The following is a 24,261-nucleotide window of genomic DNA, read 5'->3' as shown; positions in this document are numbered from 1 at the left end:
ATGGAAATCTGAAGAATTAACAGTGCATGGTCCACTAACATCTTATTTTTAGTGAAAATCTGTATGTACTGTAAATTAATCATTGGAATTGGTTCTGCATGTGTATGTGTCAGATGTGTTTAATTTAATGATAGCACTTTGAAATAACAAGGATTAATACATTTATTTATCTGCACGGAACAGAGATACCTTGGGCATACTAAGCTGTAAATATTCTAGCTAGAACCATTATTTTCAGCAGCAGTGTGCAAAAGTCACACTTATTTCACAAATCACAAGTTGAAGTCTGTAATTTTAAGGAGATCAATATACTAAAAGGAAGGTTAAAGTGCAGAATATTTAAATATATAATTATCATTTTACATTATTCATGTAACAAACCGATTGGCTGTTAAGATTTTTGTTGTTTCCAATTTGAAAAGGTTTTTTTTTAAACTATTTTAATAAACATTTAATCAATTTATTATTGGTTATGTAATTTAAATGGTAAATGAAGTGTTAGTTTTTAACTGTCTTTAAATATGGCATGTCTGTGATGATTAGAGACAGGATTATATGCATTTGCATACGCATATTTTGCCCATTCTCACTGGTTATTCCATATTTTACCTAAAATCTAGTGATGGTGCATATTTTAGGCCCAACCCTCTTCCCACCCGCGAGTCACAGCACTGCTTTGCCCTGCTGCTGCTGGAATGTGCACAGTGTGGGAAACCTTGGATGTACGCTATGTCTGACACTGCTCTAGGCTGCCAATCCATGTTGATAAAAGTCAGCCAGGCGGATGCCATTATGAAGCTCCTGAACCGTTGCCTGCCCCTGGCCTGGGACTTTACACCAAGAGACAGACTTCGGCAGCAGATGAGGTGGGCGGAAATGTTGTGACATCACACGGTGTGGAGGAAATGCTGTGTCACAGTGAGTATGCGGCGCAGGGAGGAAGCCTTACACTGCGCCGCCCTCACACGCTATGCTGACATTTGATCCATCGGCGCTGGAGATGAGAGTCCGTGTAGTTGATGCAAGAAGAGCCTAGGACGCTGCAGTCTGCTGTAGCAGCCAGGAAGAAAAAAAGTCCTGTGTATAGCACTAGACATCTACAGATGCTGTGGGCCTATTTTTGAGGTTTATTTGCTACTAATTGTATGCCGATTTTTAAATAAATAAGTTAAAAATTTCTTTTTTTATTATTTAATGTAGCATATTTTAACACTTTTCATGCATATTTTAAGTATTTTTCATGCATATTTGCATGCATATTTCCAGCTTTTTATGTTGCATATAATCCTGTCTCTAGTGATGATTAACTAGATTTGGTGGCCAACCCCTCTAAAATGCTTAAGTGATACTTAATATCCTCTCCTGTAATCAGAATAATGTGCATGTTATGGAGATTGTCATGCTGATGAAATGTATTCATTATTTTATTATGACAAGCAACTTGTGTATAACTGTCAGCCCTCCATTTCGTTATTAAAAATAAGATATTAATGTCTTGACCGTATACATGATGAAATTATGTGAAATCACTAAAAACAATGTATGCACAGAAAGAGCATTCAAATGATACAGACAAAATAAATATGTTTCTGAAAAACTCACACCTCGCACAATTAAAATTGTTTGATTTTTCTTCTATCTGGTCATAAACCAGAAGTCATTATCCAAATATTAAGCTACAATCAGCCGATTTCCTTGTATGGAAGATACATTGAAATCTCTGTTCACATACTTAGCATAGATGTAGGTGAGTAAAAACACCAGGGGGAAATTTACTAAGATGTGTATTCTAATTAACATGTGATGTTACTATGGGCAACCGATCAACTACTTATTTATTTAGCACCCTCTAGAAGATAGTAGACAGGATCCGATTGGTTGCCCAGAGCAACTTCTTGGTAAATTTCCCCTTATATGTGACAAACATGAATATATCTAGCTCTGCTTGTATATTCAACAATATGTTTATATATATATGCATCTATGCACTATTTTAAATCTGTTGCTAATTAGCAATGATATGCAGCAGTCTTATTTTAAATGTAATCACCTGACGGCACTTGGTATATGTGTATATAAGAGACTGAGTACCAGGAGATAACCACACCCCCTGACGAAGACCTCTGTCGAAACGCGTTGGGCGTGGCTACCTTCCTTTGCTGACGGCTGACGTCCTCTGGTCCGGTGAAAAGACTTTCTCGGCTCTGTCCTGACTGCGGCGGGTGGACGAACCCCGCTGGGCTGATCACCCCGCGTGTTCCTGAAAATCTGGTTAACCCCGCTGTGCTGGTGACAAACGCCGTATTGTGGCAATTTATCTTTTATATCCCATGTATGTCATTTTTTATCCCTGCTAAAAATATCAGTAAAAACTATTACAAATTTACATATGGTTTTTGACTGTGCGCTCTATCTATTTCTTCTCTTACAAAACATATGCCCTGGATTCGTGGTTGGATCCTATTGTTTGGAGCTGCACACATTGGTGATTGTGGATTGGACCTGATTTAAAGACTGTGGTGGACTTAATTGCGCTGGGTATCTCTCTCTCTATTTACTATTACCATATTACCAAGTGCCGCATTTTTGTTCATATTTATCTGTTATAGATATTGTCTGATACTGCATAGGATTGTTAGCCTGTATCTCTTTGGTTAGATTATGGATAAAAGGTTTAAACGGTTTGAAGAATGCCATAAAAGGTTTAATGAAGCCATGGATGTTAGACAGGAAAATGTGGATTCAGCCACTGATGAATGCAGTGATCTGGATTCCATATGTGCCCAATTAGAGAAATTAGCGTTAAAAGAAATGAAACTGAGCTGGGAGATTACTACGCTAGAAAATTACATAGCCTCTAAACGTATACCCAGAGGGTTAAGGATTTTAAAAAATCCCACTTTTGGCAATGAGAGGAAGGAATTCCTAGAAGCATGGTTTAGAATTCTTGATTCTTGTTCATTTGAACTGATGAAATTAATTATTAGCGAGAGAAAAAAGGAAACTAATGATGTGGATTTAGAGATCACATCACTTGAAAAGAAAACAGAACCTATTAAAGAACTTAAGGAATTTTTGGTTTTAAAAAGAGCCAGTGATGTTAAAATCAGTAAAATTGAGGATGAGGTTATTGAAACCAAAGTAAAAAAGTTCAAGAGGGATCTCTTGGACTATAGAAATGATAATGTAAGGAATTGGCCACAGGCTCGCAATAATCGAGATGATCGGAATTTTGGCAATGGTAACACTAGGTATAGACAACACGATAACGGCCGTAATAAAGAATTTAATAATGGCTGGCAAAAACCTAGATATACCACTAATCCAAGGAGGTATTCTAGGAGTGACAAATATGAGGTTCCCCTTACTAATCGTTATCAACCACTCGCAAATGTAAACGATAGAAGCTCTAGAAATGATGTTTTTTTAGACAGACTACAGCCCAGGAGCAGATACCCATCGGAACAAAATCGATGGGAGAGCCCTGTTGTGAGAGCAAAAAGAAAGCAAGGCCCACTAGAAGGGGAAAAAGAGGTGGAAAGGGGTCACAAAGTAAAACGCCAAAACCCCTGAACACTGCCGGTATTTTCAATTTATCTAACTATGAGCTTAAACCTGAAGAAAGAATGTTGTTAACAAAAGGCCTTTCTTTTGCGCCTACTAAGGACCCCAATGGTTTTGATTTATTTATTGATGCCAGCAAATTCAGCAGAACATTAACATTAAAAAGACATTTTGCTAAAAAAAGTGACAGAGAACCTGCATTTTCTGATAAAGAAATGCATGACTCTGGATCAGGACTAAAACCTAAGTCCTCCTATTACCCGGTGGAATCTCGGGGGAGTTTTATAGATACTTTCTCAAGTCTCATTAAACAGGACTTCGATGAATTATGTAAAACTAAAAGTAATAAGAAATTAAATATGTCTAAGCATGAATATGCTGCTATACGTAATTTGGAAACTAACAATAATATTATTATTAAAGAAGCCGACAAAGGGGGAGGGATAGTAGTTCTTAATAAGGAAGACTACTTAGAAGAAGCTTACCGCTTGCTAAATGATATTGAAACTTATACAAGGGTAGAAAGTGATCCCACCAGCCAAGTGATTGACAAAATTGTCTCATTGATTAATGATGGTGTGAAAAATGGATGTTTATCTCTGAAAGAATCACAATACGTTATCAGATTACATCCCACAGTGGCAATATTTTACTTTTTACCAAAAGTACACAAGCGGTTAATAAAACCCCCAGGTCGGCCTATAGTCGCTGGGATAGGTTCAGCGACATCTGCGCTCTCTGAATTTATTGATATGCATTTAAGAGATTATGTTACCAGTTTGAATTCATATCTTAGGGACTCCACACAGGTGCTAATGTTTTTGGAGGAATTCCAATGGGAATCCAGTTATTTACTCTGTACAATCGACGTGGAAGCTTTGTACACGTCGATACCCCATGAGGGGGGTTATGCGGCTGTACGATATTTCCTTGAAAAAGATACAGAAGTTGATAAGAAATTCAGTGCTTTTCTGCTCGATTGTCTTAAACTTGTGATGGAGAATAACTATTTTGTTTTTCAAAAAGAATTCTTTATACAACGACGGGGCGTGGCTATGGGGACACCATATGCCCCTAGCCTCGCTAACTTGTATTTAGGTGAATGGGAGGAGAACAATGAGGAAATAAATGTCATCTTTAAATCCCAGATCAAATGTTATAAACGATATATCGATGACCTCCTAATTATATGGGATGGTGACATCGAATCATTTGAATCTTTTGTTGAAAAGTTGAATGTGAATCAGTATAATCTAAAATTCACCTCTAATTGCAGCTTTGAAAAAATTGAATATCTTGATTTGGTGTTAGATGTGAGCGGCTGGTCGACAGGAGCTGGGGTGTCGACATACACTCACATAAAGACTGTCGATAGTAACAGTTATATACACTATGACAGTAGTCATTATTCTAAATGGCTATCAAATATCCCATATTCACAATTCAGAAGAATTAGAAAAAATTGTGATAATATTGCCAAATATGATGAACAAGCTGTCATTTTTGAAAATAGATTTAAAGAGAAAAAATACCCTCCCACACTTATTGAGAATTGTAAAAAGAGAGCCAGAGATTTGGATCGAACTGATCTTTTGAAGTATAATGTTAAAACTACGAAAGTTTCCAAAGAAGATGAGGTTTTTATACCTTTTATTACTCAGTTTAACTCTTGTGAAAAAGAAATTAGAAATATACTGAGTAAGCATTGGGATGTTCTGCTGCTTGACCCACTTTTAGCTGGGGTGCTCCCAAAAAAACCCCAATTAGTGTTTAAAAAAGCAAATACACTAAAGTCTGTACTGGCACCGAGTAATCTGAAAAGCAAAGATGAATCAGGGTGGTTACAGCAATCTAAAGGTTTCTTTCCCTGTAATAGATGTAAGACCTGTAAATATGCAAGCAAAGAAAGGTCTAAGGTTTGGAATTGTGATAAGAGCAAATCCTTTGATATTAAGAGCATAATTACATGTATTACTGAAAATGTGGTATATCTTATAGAATGCGGATGTGGCCAACGTTATGTTGGCAAAACTAAACGTCCTTTGAAAATCCGCATCCTGGAACATCTCAGGAACATAAAGAATAATGTATCACATCATAGTGTGCCTAGGCACTTCTTTAAATGCTGCCAATCCAATCTAGACAACTTCTCCTTTAAGGCTATCGAACATGTTAAACTGGATAGCAGAGGTGGAGATCTGAGCATTAAACTCGGTAAACGTGAAACTTTTTGGATCTATACATTGGGTACGCTTAGTCCATCCGGGATGAATGAAGGATGTGAGATCACTCCCTTTCTGTAGTAGTGTCGCGATCCGACCTGATCGTAGCATCGGTGGTGATGTTGGGTGAATAGCCCCACTTTCCGATGTGATGACGGTCCTGTCTGACGTGACATGGCGCAGAGCTGTGGCCTCTTACCCTTTATTATAAGCCCCATGCGATGTAGGTGTAATATGTTTATATATGGTTTTTGAAAATACCTTCCTTCTCTTGCCTTTACACATTTTTGATAATGTTTTTATAACATTCTTATAATATTTAGTAAAATATGTTATTTTATTTGTATTTTTATATAGTATTTATCTTATGAATAAAAATTATATTTTACAGGTCGAGTATCCCGTATCCGAGTATCCGTTATCCGAATTATTCCGAAATACGGACATTCCAGAAAGTAAAAAAAAAATTTTTTTTTGCTAAAAACTCACTGGGGACATTTGTAACTGCATCACTGGGGACATGATATGTAACTGGCACTATATATGTGCAAGACAATGATTGCTTGGCATTCAAATTCAATATCTGAGATAGTACACGCATTTTGTTTCACGTTTTGAAACCTTGTTTTTTGAACAATTAAAATATATTTGTGTGTATTTTATGTGGTAATAAAATATATTTGTGTGTATATTATGTGTTTATACAGCATACATGCAAGATACTTCAAAATACATCATTGAAATATTAAAATATTCCGAAATACGGAATAATCCGTTATCCAAAATTCTCTTGGTCCCGAGCATTTTGGATACGGGATACTCAACCTGTATTAGTATATATTGTACATTTATGAAATTACTGATATAATGATATATAAAAATATATGTATTTTTAGCTTATAGTCTATTTAAATAAATTATTCTATGAATATTGTTCTTTTTAAACCATTATTGTTTCTCCCTTTTTGTAGAAGTCTAATTATATATTTTTTCTGTTCATATATTTTTTCTGTTCATAAATTCTGCAGACTGCTATGAATAAATGTGTTATATACTTATTTGTACACACTTTATATATACATTTTTCTACATACTCATTTTATTTAGATAAGATATCTATATTATTATTATTACAGATATCCATTAATGGCACATACACATATATATGCGTAAAGTTTTTCTAATTTTTCTAACATAATATAGGCACTTTTTGATAATAATAATATTTAGTTTTTATAGGTTTAATAACTCTCAGCACATGCACTTTAGTATTTTGTATTAAATTTTATTTATTAATGAATTTATATATTTAGGAATAATGTTTCTTTAAACACGTTTAAAAAGTAGCAGCATGCACTATTTTAAATCTGTTGCTAATTAGCAATGATATGCAGCAGTCTTATTTTAAATGTAATCACCTGACGGCACTTGGTATATGTGTATATAAGAGACTGAGTACCAGGAGATAACCACACCCCCTGACGAAGACCTCTGTCGAAACGCGTTGGGCGTGGCTACCTTCCTTTGCTGACGGCTGACGTCCTCTGGTCCGGTGAAAAGACTTTCTCGGCTCTGTCCTGACTGCGGCGGGTGGACGAACCCCGCTGGGCTGATCACCCCGCGTGTTCCTGAAAATCTGGTTAACCCCGCTGTGCTGGTGACAAACGCCGTATTGTGGCAATTTATCTTTTATATCCCATGTATGTAATTTTTTATCCCTGCTAAAAATATCAGTAAAAACTATTACAAATTTACATATGGTTTTTGACTGTGCGCTCTATCTATTTCTTCTCTTACAAAACATATGCCCTGGATTCGTGGTTGGATCCTATTGTTTGGAGCTGCACACATTGGTGATTGTGGATTGGACCTGATTTAAAGACTGTGGTGGACTTAATTGCGCTGGGTATCTCTCTCTCTATATATATGCATCTGTTCAAATTTATCTATCGGCTGACCCTACAAAGGTATTATCCACTAAAGTATGAGAACCACATTGTGAATAATCCTTGATCCCATATAGGACACACCCATATTCAAACATACAAGGGCAGGTGTCACCTATGAGTAATACTCCACGTTTGGGACTTATTTACTAATGGATGATATATTTGGAGTAATGCCAGAAACTCACAATCCATAAAGTTTCAGCTGTTCGCCGAATTATATGCGAATCCTACTACTAACAAGTTCAGAAAGACCCAAACATTAATCCTCAATTGTGAGAGAAGGTTCCAAAATAATAGTGCTCACCAGAAATCCAAAAGGACTAACTACCAAAATAAACGTCTGGTTTGGGACTAACCCCTCCAATGAGAATTTTTTCAGTTGCGAACCCCTGATGAAGTCCCTTGCAGGAACGAAACGCGTTGGAACATTGTGTTTTGCTACTCTGAGAACTGTGAATTGCACCATTGAACTTTTATGATCTGAAACAACCACAACTGCTGTGTGGCAAAATAGACATTTTAATAAATATTGATAAACTTTGGACTTTACGCTTTACTTTGAAATCTGTTAAAAGGCTGTATAGACCCAGTTATTAAGGGTCTCAACAAGGGCGCCAACTTACTATTGTTGTCTATATATATATATATATATATATATATATATATATATATATATATATATATATATATATATATATATATATATATATATATATATAGTGCTATTTTTCAGCAGGAACCAGCAGGAACTCAGTTCCTGAACCTCTAGCTAAATATGACATCATCAGGAACTGGGTTCCTGAAACTGATCTGGGCCAAAATGTACTTTCCAATGTACTTTGGCAAAGAGTGAAACTACTTCTCTTTCTCTCTCACACATGCACAAACACAGAGGCAATAACAAGGAAGCAGAATAGCTTTCAAAGCATTTTCTTCGAGCAGGCTTACTAGTATAAATTGTGGTGAAACAGGGTTAGTTTCACCAGGGAATGATGTTTTTCTCTGGTCACAACTGCCCTGTAAAGGGATAAGGAGCTGTCCAACCTAATATAGAGTGCCTTGCAGCCAGGTAACACTGCAAAGCCAGTAATGGGTCTCTGAGGTGTGTTTGGGGGATAGACAGGTGGGCTCCCAAACATACGGCTGCAGTCCAGGTTTTCAGATGCCCGATAGGGGCCAGTAAGAAGACGTAAGTGTTGTAGCACCAGGGATTTGGACTGCTAGTGCCAGGTGGCAAGGAGTGCTGCATATATAAATATCTTGCATTGGTTGTTTATGTGAAGCTTTATATGCTGTGAGTGGATTTGTAGTTGTGCTCATAAGTTTACATACCCTGGCAGAATTTGTGATTTTCTGGCCATTTGTCAGAGAATATGGATGATCACTCACAAACTTTTCTTTCATTCATGATTAATGGTTGGGTGAAGCCAGTTATGGTCAAACAACTGTGTTTACTCTTTTTAAATCATAATGACAACAGAAACTACCCAAATGACCCTGCTAAAAAGTTTACATACCCCAGTTCTTAATACCGTGTATTGCCCCCTTTAACATCAATGACAGCTTAAAGTCTTTTGTGGTAGTTGTGGATGAGGCTCTTTATTTTCTCAGATGGTAAAGCTGCCCATTCTTCTTGGCAAAAAGCCTCCAGTTCCTGTAAATTCTTGGGCTGTCTTGCATGAACTGCACGTTTGAGATCTCCCCAGAGTGGCAGAGAGATGCCAGGAGACAGTGTTGTGACGTGCGTGCTGGATCAGCTGACCGGGAGCGAGGTGGGCTCAGCATGTGGAGCTATGGGGTGGTGTGTGCATGCAGAGGTAGCGTGTTGCATCACTCTCAAGCGACGTGATGAGGGGAACCCGCTCTCTGACGCTGGCTGCTGCAGCAACTCACCGTGATACCGGTAAGCACAGGTGCAGCCTGATTGAGTTGGGGGCGGGATTTGTCTGCTTCATATGTCATGTTCATTCAGTGTGCACTTGTATGTCCTTGAGAACGGGGTAACTCCCGAAATGCCATTGGATTAAAGGCTTTTTTATTTCACCAAACAAGTCTGGATAGTGCCGCCTTCTGTACAAACCTCTCCCTCTCTCTCTCTCTCTCTCTCTCTCTCTCTCTCTCTCTCTCTCTCTCTATATATATATATATATATATATATATATATATATATATGCCTATGATGTATGTTTGTCAATGAAACAGAGATTTGTTACCTAAATATCATCATGTACCTACCCGCTGCTAGATTGATAGATTGATTGACAGGAAGTGATGTAAGCTAAAATACATTGTACCTTCTTATGTATTATCATTGATTACATTGTTTCTTATGTTCACAGGTTTTTTTTGTATAGAAGTGATAGGAGGGGTCTGTAAGCCCTTGCCGGCCCATCGGGCGGTCTTTCCGTGACGGGTCACGTTTGCCACGCCGGGACGCACGCCCGGGGGGCGGGGAACGGTCCTGCCAGCATAAAGGTTTGTTTTTTGCACTGTTAAAATTGTCTCTTGCACCTTGATAAAAAATCCATAAAGGATTTGAAACGTCGGTAAAACAAGGTCTCCTGCCTGTTTATTCCTTACCTTTATTCCGAGTGCCGCCGTCCACCAGAACCTATATATATATATATATATATATATATATATATATATACATATATATACATATATATATATATATATTCAGTGTTTTAAACGATAAGTGATGTGACAATCCTTCTTAGATACTATATATATATATTTTGAAAAAAGCCTGAAGTAAAGGCTGAAACGTCAATGATGAAATGAGCATGGCTGTTTGTTTCCTTCATTGAACCAAGTCCCCAGTGCCGCGGCTGTCTACTCTATATATTGGACCTGGCACAGCGGGTCATTACCGAGGGCATGGGGCCCATGAAGCTTTTCAGGAGCTGAGTGCCGGCATCCCGTTCGTTTATATATATATATAATAATTCTAATTCAGTTCTAATTCCGTTGTTTAGTTCTAATTCCGTTGTTGCTCATACCGAGTCATCTGGTACCGATACCCTGACCAATGTCCCTGTTAATACTACCAAATCCAGTGATACGTTCTTTGTTACACAGTACAACACGCAAGAAAAAGAACTTAATAGAATCCTTAGAAGGCATTGGAATGTGCTAAAACTTGATCCTATACTGGGGGGACACATCCCTGATGCCCCTAAAATGATTTATAGGCGGGCCAAAACAATCAAATCGTTGGTGTCCAAGAGTCAGCTTGAACCCTTGGTTGATAAACGGTCCAACAGTAGCTTTCTAAGCATACATGGTTCATACCCTTGTAATAGGTGTAAAGTTTGCCCTTCAATGAGAAAGGGTGACAGTATAGAGGGGTGTGATCTGAAGGTCAACAGTTTTATAAACTGTAACTCTACATCGGTTATATATATGCTTATGTGCGGATGTGGACTCAAGTATATAGGCAAAACAAAAAGATGCTTGAAAATACGTATACTTGAGCACATCCGTAACATTAAGCACTCTGTCCTGAATCATAGTGTCTCCCGACATTTTAAAGAGGCTCACAACTCTGACCCATCCAGTTTGTCGTTTAAAGGTATTGAGTTAGTGAAACATGGGAAGAGAGGTGGTGACCATGAGAAGCTTCTATTGAAGAGGGAAACTACTTGGATTTTGCGATTAAATACTTTAACCCCGCTAGGTCTCAATGAGGGTTATGAGATTACCCCATTTATTAATTGACCCTCCCTAAAAAATGAATTGCGCCTTAGTATTTTGGGTCTCTTTATGAGTCTCTTGGAGCATAGCGGGGACTCTCCTTCTTCTTCTCTTTTGATGTACTCTAGATATTACTAAAAATGGTGTATTTATATGTACATTCTTGATTGTAACGAGTAGCAATTATAGACATATATATGTTTTTAATTATTGATTCAATTTTTTATATACTCAATTGTTATAATTAATTTTTTGATTGTATTTGTATGTTGTTGAGATGTATATGTATCTTTGTGGCTTGATATGGGCTTTATAGCATATAAATATATGTGTGCATTTTATTGTAAAAATTGCTCAGTTTCATCTACTCACGGGAGTCCACTAGTTAATTTACCATGTGGATACCTATTCTAAAAATTACTTCACAGCTAGCCTGTAGTGGTGTCTACTCCGTTTATATGTATATATGGACTTAGTCCACTCGTTCTGTAGTCGAGTGGATTGTTTGCCTAAGTGGCAATTCTACACTGCTCGTTACACGGGTAGAAGTGCTGACTTTGTCCGTACTGTTACATAGGGGCGGTCCCCATTCGCCGGCCGGTTTTGATTGACAGGTCCGGCGCCGTTATAGGCTGGTCGTGCCTTTCCAGCTGATCCTGCTCCTGCTTTCTACCACCGGTGGTCCGTGACGTCCCTGATCGTTGTATAGCAAGCCAGCGGTGCAGCTTTCTGCAGGTCGTTTGTGGACACCCGTGTCTGGTTGATCGTGAGCAGTTTGCCTTTGGTTTTATATATTGAATCGTGTGGTATCCAGTCCACAGTGCTCTGTTTTATGGTACGAGTCTTGGACTCTGTTTTACCTTGGAGAATTTCTCTTTTACATTAAACTGTTACTCGTTTAATGCACCATGAAGCGCCTCTCTCCCTACTTTCCTTCCTAGATCTACATCCTCTGTGGGTTCCAGAGGCTCCACTATAGAGAGAGTGCGGCATTCCTACCTTGGTCTTTGGTGCCCAGTTCCCTTGAAAAAGGGCCATCTATTTACTGGTGACTTTGGACTGTATTTTAGCGCATGATCTTACATTTTTTTTCTCCCATATATATATATATATATATATATATATATATATATATATGAAATGCATGGGGCGTGGCTAGACATGGTAATGCAAGAGAAGCCTTCCAGACCACCAGCTGATATTGACCTTCCTGACGGTGACTGTATCAGTGGCGTAACTATGAAAAAATCTCCCCCCTGCCACAAATCTTTTGTGCCCCCCCCCCACAGCACGACCAATGCCCCCCACACCTTGTCCCCCCACCTCGACCTCCCCAACCCCCTTACCCCTCCACATAGTGCTGCTGCATCTGCCCTGGGTGAATCAGCTCTCCGTCTCCCTGCTCTCCCGGCTCCTGCTGTCATAAAAACATGTCATTTAGAAAATGGCTGACAGCAGACCATTTTTAAGGATGCTAGAGGAGGCCTCCGCCTCCTCTAGCACCCTCAAAAACGGTCTGCATTATGGGGGCAGACATTTTCTGTGTATCACAATTTTTATTGCAGAAGGAGCCGGGACAGCAGGGAGACGGAAAGCCGCAGCGCAGACTGCTTCACCGGCGAAAGGTCCCAGGGCAGATGCAGCGGGTAACAATAGCCCCTCACCTTCCAAGCGCCTCCCCGCCACTGTATCCATTACTTTGGGCAGCACATGCCCCTTCACGCTGAGAAGCACTTTCAGTGATATTTTTAGAGTGTCTGGGACATACTTTACTTTCCACTTGTGATGGTCATAGCAGCCATCATTCACTCCGGAGGAAATTCCATCTCTCTCATCATCACCATTATGGAGGATACTGTTGCTATGCATTCCTAAATTGGATTCATTCCTCAAGTAGACACCAAATGGGGTAACTATATCTTTACCATCTTTCTAAGAGAGATTTCGCCACTGGAGATATGGTATTGTGGACTTTATACTGGCGGTATACATAGGAACAGATCCATTTAGCTTTCAGTAACTCATACAGCAAATTGACAAAAGGTGCCTTGTGCTTTATACCATTTTTTTATGATTTATTTTTATATCATTAAATACCCTGTCATTTTAATTCTATTGCTCTCAGCGCTACTTTTTCCCTGTTTCCATTTTCTTAGACATCTCTCCCTCTAAATAGCTGCTTCACGACTCATCCCTCCCAGTGCCTGATATTGTTGCCTATGCAACTATTTCCAATGGTCAAAAGGTCGGCATGGAAAAGGTTTACATAAAAAAGGTCGACACTGTGTTTTTTTCTTTGAGCCAACATGTGTCAACAGGTGGTATTTCATATCCTACCATCCACTATGGCATTGTGGGAGAATATAATAGTGTGCTAAGAACAGCGAGGCTCCTTGCCCAAAGCATGGCGAGTACAGCAAGCTGTGCGGTGACCCTGTTGACCTTTTGACTGTTAACCTTTTGACCATGTTGACCTTTTGTCCCTGTTGACCAACAGTGGTGGACCTTTTGAATTTTAGACCTAGATATTGTAGATCTAATACACTGTAACCTACTCGCACATTGGACGGAAGAGACCATGGGCCTTATTCTGGTTCATTAACTTGGTTCATTCACCTTGCAAATGAACAAAACCTCGTCTTGCGAATGGTTAGCACGCCCCACCTATTCGCAGGCCTAAGTCGTTGGCAAGGTTTGCGAACGGATGTTTTACATGAACATACATTCGCATGCCAGTGGGAACTTAACTTTTGATTGTTGCCGACCATCGAATGATGGCGAAGGCGCTTTGTATGTAAAGGTGGCACAGATGAAGAAATGCAGGCAATTCGGCAGGCAGCTGACATCCAGCTATGTCAGCTGTCCGCCCCCTGCACGTGTGTCAGGCCGAATTAGCATATGTACACCCAGCAGTTTAATGGGAGCACCCATGAATGATGATTTGATGATTTGCTAAGTAAGACAACTTACAGGGGCAGTATCTGCATGTCCCATCTACTGTATTTACACTCTATTCAAGATGGAACCTGGTGCATTACAGTGGATATTTTGCAGTAACTGGTACATTTCAGGCTGACAGTACTATCACATGCATCCAAGTGCCGCCCCCAAACATGTGCCGCCCCTAGGCACGTGCCTCACGTGCCTAATGGGAAATTCGGCACTGGTGTGGTGTTATATGTAATGGGCATTACAGTGTGTTATATAATATGTTATAAGCATTACGGTGTGCTGGGTTATGGCCCTTATTCAGATCTGATCGCAGTACAAATTTGTTCTCAAAATGGTCAAAACCATGTGCACTGCAGGTGGGGCAGATGTAACATGCATAGATATAGTTAGATTTGTGTGCAGGGCCGCCGACAGGGGGTTGCCATGGGTGCAGCTGTCCCAGGCCCCGGCCTCTAGAGGGGCATGGACAGCTGCCCACAGTGGCATGGCACCACCCCCCCACACCCGCACAATGCCTCCCCCACCCGGTGTGTCCCCCCCCCCAGCCAGGCTGCACTGTGCAGTGTGCGCTCTCGACCGTCCGTAAAGGTGGGAGATGCCGCGCTGCCATTGCTGGTAAGTAATGGTAATTGGGTAGGGGGAGGCGGGGTGCATGTGGGCGCAAGGGGGTGTGTGCCGCTGGGGGCCCGGGGGCCAAGACTTAAGGACATTGTGTCAGTCCCGGGACCCTAGTGTTTGTGTGAGTTAATTTGTGTGAGCTACAGTATTTTGTTTCTGTACAGGGTAAATACTGGCTGCATTATTTTTACACTGCAATTTAGATTTCCTTTTTAACCAACCCCCACCCAAATTTACCTCTCTCTGCACATGTTACATCTGCCCCATCTGCAGTGCACATGGGTTTGCCCATTTTGAGAACAAATTTGTATTGCGATCAGATCTGAATAAGGGCCTATATGTAATCAACATTATGGTGTGTTGTAAAATATGTAATGGGCATTACGGTGTGTTGTATAATTCATAATGGGCATTACGGTGTGTTGTATAATATGTAATGGGCATTGCAGTGTGTTGTATAATACGTAATGGGCATTGCGATGTGCGACAATATGTAATTGACATTAAGTGGATACCTGTAAAATATATGTTGCAGGTACACGGTAACACCTCATCCCCCCTGCTGTCCTTTAGGTTCTTTTGTTAAAAATCAAATTAACGGCGCATCTGTGAGGCCACCATTGATGGGAGGCTATTCCACTTATCCACTACTCTTTACGTGAAGTAATATTTCCTCAAATTTCCCCTGAATCTTCCTCCCTCTAGTTTCAGTGCATGTCCTCATGTTCTATTGCTCCTCTTCTTGTGAAGAATGTCTCCCACCTGTACCTTTATCCCCCCTTTGCTTTCTCTGCTCTAAACTATACATATTAAGTTATTTTAGTCTTTCCTGGTACGTTTGGTGATGTAGGGCATGCATTATTTTAGTTGCCCTTCTTTGTATAGTCTCTAATGTATTTATATCCTTCTGGAGATATGGCCTCCAGAACTCAACACAGTACTCTGTACTACTGCTGATACCTCCCCCTATGCAACCAAGTATCTGACACCTTCTTTATTGCTTTGTTACATTACCTACCTGCCTTTAATTCCCCTGAAATAGTGACACCTACTGTAGATCCCTCTCTTCCTTAGTAGTTTCCATTATAGTGCAATTTATACTATAATTAGTGTTTGGATTTTTGAGACCCAATTGCATGATTTTGCATTTTTTGGCATTAAACTGCAGTTGCCATGCTCTTGACCATTCCTTTAATCTACCTAGATCATCAATCATACAGTATGTTTTACCCCTTATGGTGTGTCTACCCTGTTGAATACCTTTTGTGTCATCTGCAAAAAAGGCACATCTTACCCTCAATTCCATTTGCAATATTACCAATAAAGATATCAAAAAGTACTGTTCCAAGTACAGATCCCTGAGGTACTCCACTTGTAATCTTTCCCTCCTTTGACTGTACTCTGTTTACTACAACTCTGTTTTCTGTCATGCAACCAAGATCTTATCCATTCAACCATCTTAGAATCCAAACCTAAGCTTTCAAGTTTATTTTACAGTCTATGATGTGCGACAGTGTCTAAAACCTTACTAAAGTCTAGATAAGCTACATCTGCAGTCCCACATTGATCTACAGTAGTCAAAAAAGTCAATAAGATTTGTTTGACATGATCTTCCCCCAGTAAACCCATGCTGTTTAGGATCCGGTAAGTTGCTGGTTTTGAGATATTCTACAACTCCTTGTTTTAAGAGTGTTTCCATCAATTTCCCTACTACTGATGTAAGGCTCACTGGTTGATAGTTTCTTACCTCTTCCTTGCTCCCACTTTTGTACAGTGGGACTACATTCGCTGTTTTCTGTTAGGACTTTCTCCTCTGTAAATGTAATTGTTTCTTCCTCATTTTTCTTACAATGCTTGCAACTTAACTGTAGCCCCTTCCCCTCTTTCAGCAGTGAATACTGTGCAGAAATAATTATTAATATGATCTGCTATTACATTGTCCCCCTCAAAAAGACTTCCATTCTATGTTTTTAGTCTTAGTACTCTACTTTTTGTTTTTCTCCTTTCACTTATATACCTAAAAAAAGTTTCCCCTTTACCCACTGGCTGGACCATTTTCTCCTCAGCCTGTGCTTTTACACATCTGATTAACTTCTTATCCTCTTTCTTTATAACAATATACAACTCTTTGTAATTATTCTATGTCTGTCTGCTTATATTTCTTAAAGGCCAACTTTTTTTGCCTTCACAATACTTGCTACTTATTACGCAAACCAAACTGGCTTCCTTTTCTTGTTCTGTGTTTTTTCCTAACTCTTTTGACACAAAGTTCTGTTGCTTTTAGTATTGCACTTTTCAATGTTTCCCACTTCTCCTGCACTCCTTCCAAGTTCCTCCACTCTGTCAAAGAATCACATTGCATCCTCCCTCTTTCCCTCTATCAGTCATATAACTCTTTTCCTCCCTCTTTCACCATATGTACATCTCACTCCCTCCTTCCCTCTGTCAGCTATACTCCTCTCATACCTCCCTCTCTCACTGTATGTACCTCTCCCTCCCTCATTCCCTCTGTCAGCCATAAACCTCTCCTTCCCTTCCACTCACCCTGGCCTATGCACTTCTCAATCACTCCATTCTGCCAGCTATAATCCTCTCCTTCCTTCCCACAGTCACTCGCCTCTGTCAGCCATATTCCTCTCCTTCCCTCCCTCTCACCCCATGTACCTCTAACTCCCTCCCAACTGTCAGCCATAAAGTACACAGGTATGTGACAATACATATGCACACATATATAAACACATACTGTACACACATACATGGCACAGTCTCTCTTACCTACAGCAGTAGCATGTTGTAGATGGGGAGGAGAGCAGGCACAGTTATACTAAGCCCTGTCTCCTCATGGCAAGATGCTATGATCCATGGATCTATTAGGAGCGGCTGGCCAAAATTGCACAATTCTAATGGAATTGCGTCATATTGGCTCCACCTACCCCCCAATTGAACTGCAAATTTGGGCAATTTGCCACAAATGGAATGAGGTTTAATTATAGCATGCCTTGTCTCCCACCTCTCTCCTGGGGATCTTGGTGTACTACTGTCATAACCCCTTCCCCTTACGTGTGCTAATGTGGTCCCCCTTTTGTATGTAATTTGGTGATGATGTTGTAGACTGGTTGGGGCATGGATTCTGCATATTAGTGATACAGTACCTGTCAATCTTTCCCCCCTTCTAGCCCTCCTGGATGTTGTTTCAGGTAATTTGGTTCTTAATACCACCCTCCATGTTACTACTGGCCTAACATTACCAGCACAAGTTATATTTATTTATGTTTTGTGTTAAATTTGTGGTTTTTAAAACCATTCCTGACAAGATCTTCGCTTATTCATATATATCCACCCCAATGGCTATTCAGGGTAGGATAAAGTAGAGAGGGTGGGAGGAATATCCCAAAGAAACATTTATGTGAATTGCTATATGTTTGATGATTGGGTACACCCATTTGTTTATCTATACAAATATTGGGTATCATTCCCTGCTTGCTTAAGGTACATATTTAGCGCATTTGGTCAGGAAAAAGAAACCTTTATGGGCAGATTTACATACACAATTGTATAAGTACAAGATGCCACCACACAGGCACTTATGGTTATCAGTCTTCAGATTTAAACTGAGGTGAATACAACTACTGTTGGAATAAATTACTCTAATTTGACTTTTCTTATTTTGTTTTCTATAATTTAAGACTATTATTATTTGAGGACGCAACAATAAAGGAAACAATACAATTGAAAAGCTATCTGTGGCAGGATGTTCTTGCACATAAGCGATAGATCCGGCAGAAGACAGGCATCAAAGAACATCTTTGGTGCTCACTCTAATGATGTGTCTCGTGTAGTGGCCTTATCAAGCATCATCATGCATAATATGGTATGCATTACCATATTAGTGCATCACTGCTGCTTCCATGTGAGCAATGACTATGTCACCTCAACCACATCTGAATCAGACCTATTGTGAGATCTGTTCAACTGTGATTATGAAAGTAAATCACTTATTATTTCCATAATTTCTTACTAATATTTGAGGTGCAAGTGTCTAACTAGGTGTGGGTGATTGGTGCACCACACCAAGCGCAGAAGCTCTGTGGTTGCACCGCCACTTACCCCATTGCCCATGGTACTGGCTTGCAGGGTACATGGGACAGCACCATGCAGTAAGTAGCGAGTCAGTAGTGCCCCCGCAATCAGGGCCACCACTAGAAATATTAGGGCCCTGGACTGACCTACCATCCGGGCCCCCAGTGGCACAGCACCATACCTTCGGCCGCACACCCCCGGGCACGCCCACCGCCACCTCTGCCTGCCAGCGTCCCGCCTCCCCCTACCCCATCCCCATTACTTACCATCATGTCGCGGCAACGTCCTCCGGCGCCATCAGTTTCCACTGTCAGGTCCAGAGCGCACAGTGCAGCCTGCAGAGTGCCGAGCCCCTCTGTGCCCTAGACTCGATGCTCTGCAGGCTGCACTATGTATTGTGCGTGCCTGCCTGCAGTGGGTAAAGGAGGCTGGGCGTGGGTGCAGGTGTGGGGGGGATGTGGGCAGCTGTCCAGGCCCCTCCAGAGCCCGGGGCCCAGGACAGCTGTACCCAGGGCACCCCCCTGTCGGCTGCCCTGCCCGCAATGACCCCATACTGTCTACAACAGCAGCCCACAAGCCGAAGACTGCTGTATTTTTCAGGTAACCCCTGTGGTGTGAAATCACTCGGAAAGGAGGTAGGGCCAGCACAGGGCACTGGGGGTGTTTATTACAGTGCTGTATACCATAACAGTGACTATACCTTGTAACCATTTTAGTACTAACTGAAACTTGACTCATTTATCAAAATAAGAGTGGAGATTGTTTTAATTTCACCTCTCCATTTTACTCTATAGGTTAATGAAACAATACAATTTACATACATACCCTTATATTACAACCTGGTATTCGTGGGTTAAAAGTAGATACACATCCCAACAATAGAAATACCAAAATCATTACATCAGATTGGAACATTCCAGCAAATTAACAGTTGTTGTTCTTAAGAAGGTTTAATTATAGATAATTCATGGCAAGCGTTATACTCTAAATATAATCCCCCGTCTGCTACTTGCGTCATTGGCACCCAGTTTAACATGGCTTTTTTCTCAAACAAGTCTTCTAACAGCAAGCAGCTTTGAGTTAAACATATACCTGGTTTTTATCACATCAATGATCAAACTGAACAGCAGTTTTGTTATTCCAGCAGCACACATTAAATAACAGGTAAGCACTTTTGAGAGCTGGTGATGCTTGATAAGGCCATTAAACGAGACACATCATTAGAGTGAGCACCAAAGATGTTCTTTGTTGCCTTTGTGTTCTTTGTTCATGGTCTAACCTTGTATAGAATACATATTAGACTCTGTCAGTCAGTTCAGCTATTTACAGTAAAGGGTTCACATAAAGTTTATAACTTCTCATTGTAGGTCATTTACAATTATTAGAGATGTGCAGAATTCTCCAAAAATCTGAATCTACCCAAATTGTGTGGATCTGATCTCAATTAAAACTGGGCCTGGCTCCCTTGATGAAATCCATACCACACCCAGTCCTCGTTTAGATTTTCCTAATTTTTGCAATATAAACCCTAAAATTCAGATTTAATACATGTTTTTGAATATATATATATATATATATATATATATATATATATATATATAAAACAAGAAGAAAGAGTGCACTCACCAGACTTTCCAATCCTTTAAAACAAGTCCTTTAACCCCTTCATGACAGAGCCAGTTTTTGCCTTCCTGACAGAGCCCTTTTTTTCAAATCTGACATGTATCACTTAAGTGGGGATAACTTTTTTTTGCTTTTACTTATCCCAGTGATTTTTAGATTGTTTTCTCGTGACACATTGTACTTCAAGTTAGTGGTAAATTTTTGTCGATACAGTCTGTGTTTTTTTGTGAAAAATACCAAAATGTCGTAAAAAAATGGAAAATTTTGCGATTTGCAAAATGTTAAATTTTCTGCTTGTGAGACAAATAATCTTACCACTCAAAATAGTGAATAACTAACATAGACCATATGTCTACTTTATGTTGCCATCATTATTTCAACCTCATTTTCATTTTTTTGGACACTAGGAGGCTTAAAATATGAATAGCAAATTCTCAAATTTTCAAGAAAATTTCAAACTCTGATTTTTTTAGGGACCAGGTCAGTTATGATGTGACTTTGAGTGACTTGTATGTGAGACACCCCCATAAATGATGCCATTTCAAAAACTGCACCCCTCACAGTATTCAAAACAGCATTTTGGAAGTTTGTTAACCCTTTAGGTGTTTCACAGGAATTAAAAGAAAGTGTAGGTGAAATTTCAAAATTTCATTTTTTTTGCAGATTTGCAATTTTAATACATTTTTCTAAGGAACACAGTAGATTTTACTAGAGAAATGTGACTAAAAATTGATTCCCCCAATTCTTTGGTTTTCATAAATATCCTATATGTGGCCCTAGTGTGCACGGTGACCAAACCACAGGCTTCATAATAGAAGGAGCACCTACTTGATTTTGGAGCCTCCTTTTTATGAGATTATTTTTTAGGCACAATGTAGGTTTCTAGGCACCATAAGATGCTAAAAGTTAGGTACCCCCCCCACAAGTGACCCCATTTTGCAAACTACACCCTTCAGGGAATTCATCTAGGGGTATAGTGTACATTTCAAACCCCCAGGGGTTTCACCAATTGTGGTACAACTGGGCAGTGAAAATGAAAAAAAATTAATTTTTCATTTTCACAGCTCAGTTGTATCAAAATTGGTGAAACCCCGGGGGGTTTGAAATGTACACTATACCCCTTGATGAATTCCCTGAAGGGTGTAGTTTGCAAAATGGGGTCACTTGTGGGGGGGTTCCACTGTATGGGTGTTTCGGGGGTCATTCAACCAGAATCTGTGCTGCAAAATCCAAAAATCACTCCTTCCCTTCTGAGTCCTGCCATGCACCCAACTGGTATTTTTTGGTCACACATGAGGCATTGCCGTACTCGGGAGAAATTGGGGCACAGATTTTGGGGTGCTTTGTCTCCTTCATTCCTTGTGAAAATGAAAAATTTTGAGCCAGATCTGCATTTTTGTGTAAAAAAATGTAATTTTTTACAGAAAAATGCAGTTCTGGCTCAAAATTTTTTATTTTCACAAGGAATGAAGGAGACAAAGCACCCCAAAATCTGTGCCCCAATTTCTCCCGAGTACGGCAATGCCTCACGTGTGACCAAAAAATACCAGTTGGGTGCATGGCAGGACTCAGAAGGGAAGGAGTGATTTTTGGTGGTGGAATGAATGGTGGGTGCTATGTCGCATTAGCAAGACCCCCGAAGCACCAATACAGTGGAACCCCCCCACAAGTGACCCCATTTTAGTCACCAGCTTTGGGAGGGGGGCTGGCGCTGCGGCTGGCGGGGGGTGGGAGGGGTGCTGGTGCTGCGGCAGCCGGGTGGGTGGGAGGGAGGGGGGCTGCCGGGTGGGAGGGGGGGGGGGGCTGGCGATCGGTGGTAATCGGTGCGGTATATACACACACACACACACACATATATATATATATATATATATACATATATATACACACACATATATATATATATATATATATATATATATGTGTGTGTATATATATATATATATATATATATATATAGTTTTTCAGTGCATATATTTATTTTTTGTACTTTTTATGCAGCTTGATGCTGCTGCTGCTGCTGCGGGGGGGAGGGGGGAGGAGGTCAGCGCTGCGTGTGCTTCAGACGCTCCGGGGGAGCCGGGGGAGCTGCTGCTGCTGCCGGGTGAGTGCCCGGCGGGTTGGAGGGGGGGCTGCACATCGGAGGTGATCGGTGCTGTACTTGACAGCACCGATCACCACCGATCCCTGTGTTACCGAGCGGCTTAGCCGCCGGTAACACAGGAAACGCTGTGAATGGCTGTTCAGATTTGAACAGCCAATCACAGCGATCGCCGACCGGGGGGGGCACCCCTGCCCCCCCTGGGCGGTGAGGGGGGATGTCTGCTGTCAGGGACAGCAGACATCACCTAACTGTCACTGCGTCTCTAGACGCAGTGACAGTTAGAAGCCATGACGTACATGTACGTCAAGTGTCGGGAAGTACTTCCCGACCATGACGTACATGTACGTCAAATGTCGGGAAGGGGTTAATTCATCATATTAAAAAGGGGGTATGGTCAACGTTTCGGGTCACTGGGGACCCTTTGTCAAGACAGCATTCAAAAGCAGCTCCATACATATACATATATATATACATTTTTTTAGCAAACATCTATTTTTTTTACTGAACCATAAACAGAAACCAAAAAACTTGAGGATGTTTCACCAAAAGCAAAACACAATGATGATTTAGAACCAAATCCAATAGACTTGGTTCTTTTTTAATTCTATTATTTAAATGTAATGGTACTTGGAAACAATGACCAATGGTAGTGTACATATTGAACAGTTATTGGCCAAATAATACATTTAATAGTTTGCATTCCCACACCAAGCCTTTAATGTATTTTCAATTAGACACCTACGTTCTCGGATATAAGACATCTTTGCCCATTTAAACTTCCCCAATCTGTGGGATTTCCTGCCTTTGTCTGATTTCAAAATGTGGTAAAGCGTCATCATCCCAGCGTAAAAATCTTGCAGGATTTGGATCCTATATAAGGACTCCATAGCCATCAATCTGCACCATTTCTCACTGTCCACACTGCTGTGCTGTATTGTCGTCTTTGTATTGCGTCCATACATTCCAGTTAGTGAATACAGGGCTGTACTGGCTACATTGTACTGTGTTCATACACTCCAGTGTGTGGGTGCTGCTCTGCTGTGCCCATCCACTCAATTTATAAGTGGGGTCCCTCTGCATTTTCAAAAAAGTTAATATTTTTTTATGCTAATTGTTGTGTACTCTACTGCACTGCATTGGTTTGCATACATACAAGTGATGTAATATCCCACAGTCTGAGCTGTCATTTGTGAGAATAATTGAGTAAAAAAAATCTATTAGTCTATTATTTGCACTACTTCTTTGTGTTGGTTGATATGGATATCGAACAGGAGCAGCAACCACCACAGCTACTGCCAGTGCCATCAGTCGACCCTTCAACATTATCTATTAAAGCTGATTCCCATTTTTTTTTAAATAAATTCTTTATTTTGAAAAGTTGACAACCTCCACAACACGTGCAGCGATAGTGAACAATCAACGACTTCACTGCGTTATGTAAGACATTTCAAAG

Source organism: Crinia signifera, chromosome 2, assembly GCF_055691185.1.
Source record: "Crinia signifera chromosome 2, ASM5569118v1, whole genome shotgun sequence".
NCBI lineage: Eukaryota > Metazoa > Chordata > Amphibia > Anura > Myobatrachidae > Crinia > Crinia signifera.
This window is presented reverse-complemented; position numbering follows the sequence as displayed.